Here is a 2218-nt window from a genome sequence, read left to right as displayed (position 1 = left end):
AGTTCACAGTAATAAGTACAAATTAAAAAATTAGCAGAGCACAAATTGTGGTATTTGTTTGAAAAAGTAGTAGAAGGAAATGAAATTTTTATGAGCTAGAGTTATACTTAGAACAGGTAAGTTTACCCTTAAACTTCTAGTTTCCTCTCACTTGACCTTGAAAAAGTAAAGATTCTAACTTATTCATTTTCCACTTGGAATGTAATCACTGGCTATAAACTAGCATACAGGAGTGATTCTATAGCGTAAAAATGCCACGGTGAACAAAGGCTTTTTCCAATACAGTATGCCGTTCACTTCATTTCTATTGTTAATCACTTGTCAGTTTACTGTATGTTAAGACTACTTCAGGCTACATTTAATGTGTCTAGGAGGAATATACGTTTAAGTACTAATCTCTTTAGGAGGGCAAAATAACCTACAGATTCATGGGAAGTATGAGTGTGAGAGGGATTCTGCCCTGCTCTCCTCTATGTCGTGTTTTGAACAAAAGTAAGGGGAATCAGCCACAGGGATTGGGCGAGGGAAAATTCCATTTATCAACTTTTTCCTTAGCTAATTTGGCAGTATGAATTTAATGTGAGACGAAGGGTTATCAGATACGATTGTTGCCGTGCAGTCGTCTGTTTTTAATAATTTATGTTTACTAGGATTTTAGGGAATCAAGGGGAAAGTGGAACGTTACATCACACCGGAAGAACAGTGATGTCAGGTTCGCGGGTATTTGAGTTAAGAATGGCGGGCAGTTTGAATCCAGTCTCACGCCCATCACATTCATGGAGCCTTAATATTAAAATAAATATTATTGTACCTAATCTAAGCGACAAGTGAGTGATGGGAAAAGTCTTACTCAGAACTTATAAAAGACCCCTACAGAATACTGGCACTATTACACTCTTATTGGCTTCATCAACCTCTATCTCTGCCACACTGTTGCATCTTTATCTCTTTTCTAGCTCTACTTCAATGGTCACTGCTCCTCTGAACTGTCTGCTTACATCCCTCCACCACTGTGGTGGGCGCTTAGTACCCGTCTAGCAACTAACCCTCATCCCTTTTCTGTTCAAGTTTCTAGTGAGAGAGATAACTGTTACTCCCAGTCCTTCATGTATGCAACAGGTCAACTCTGGAGTTGTTTCCCTCTGTCTGTTTTTCCTACTGCCTATGATCTCCATTCTCTCAAATGCAGTGTGTACAAGCATCTCGAAATAATTGGTTCTTGATTTTGGCTCTCTGTTAACTGTTTTTTTTTTTTTTTTTTTTTTGGAGGGAACAATTTGTGGGTGCCTGGCCTTTGTTTCCATCTTACTTGCATATGAAAAAAAAAAAAAAAAAAAAAAAAAAAAAGTAAAACGAGATAAACTCTTAGGAATCGGTCCGCCAAGTTTCGTCTCCTGTCCTCCGGACAGTCACTAGTCTCCTGCTGCTGTTTCTTACAATGATCTTGACCTTGTTGGGGAGATTTGGATATTATTTCTATCAGCAGTGGCCCATTCAAGGACACATAACGTGGGCCCTTCAGATTCCTTGCGCAGTCTCCAGTTCTCCTGGAATCGTTGCGAGACTCTGCAGCAGGAGTAATAATAATATCAAAAACACTAGTCTCCACCAATGTAGAAGGTGGAGACTATTGATTATATGAATATTCACTGTGGATCATACAGTAGTCTACTAAAAGACCATTCACACTGTCACCTGTGCTTACAGGCAGTGTGCCACCAAAGGAGAATAGACGATGTCTCAGCAACTTAGAGAAAGCAGCATGTTTCAAACTGAAATCCTTAAAAATTTACAGGTACAATGTACGAATCTTCCAGAAGATCATGAATTAGTCAGTCTCTGAATAAGAAAACATTAGTTGGGATATTGTAAGTCTGAGGAAGATCGACAGAAAAGAAATAAAAAGACAGCAACCACCTAGTTTACTACACAGGAAGGCAGAATAAAAGAGTTAGTGGTGTAGGATTACTAATGAACAGAAATCCAGCAGAGAACCCTATATAATTTGGCAATGTAATGACGGCGTAGCATGGATTTTAATCAGATTATGAAAAAGATACACCCTTAAATTAATAAAGTATTTGCATTAACATCTTAATGGATAGGTGAAGAAATAAAAACGTTCTATGACCATATTTCCCAGATTATGGAAGAAGAAAAGACCAGATATACTGTACTAATGGGAGACTTCAGTGGAGAAGTTGGCATATCGAAAAAT

The sequence above is a fragment of the Coenobita brevimanus genome, chromosome 2 (genome assembly GCF_032717465.1).
Source record: "Coenobita brevimanus isolate Jiangsu-jjx chromosome 2, ASM3271746v2, whole genome shotgun sequence".
Classification (NCBI taxonomy): Eukaryota; Metazoa; Arthropoda; class Malacostraca; order Decapoda; family Coenobitidae; genus Coenobita; species Coenobita brevimanus.
Note: the sequence above shows the minus strand (reverse complement) of the source record.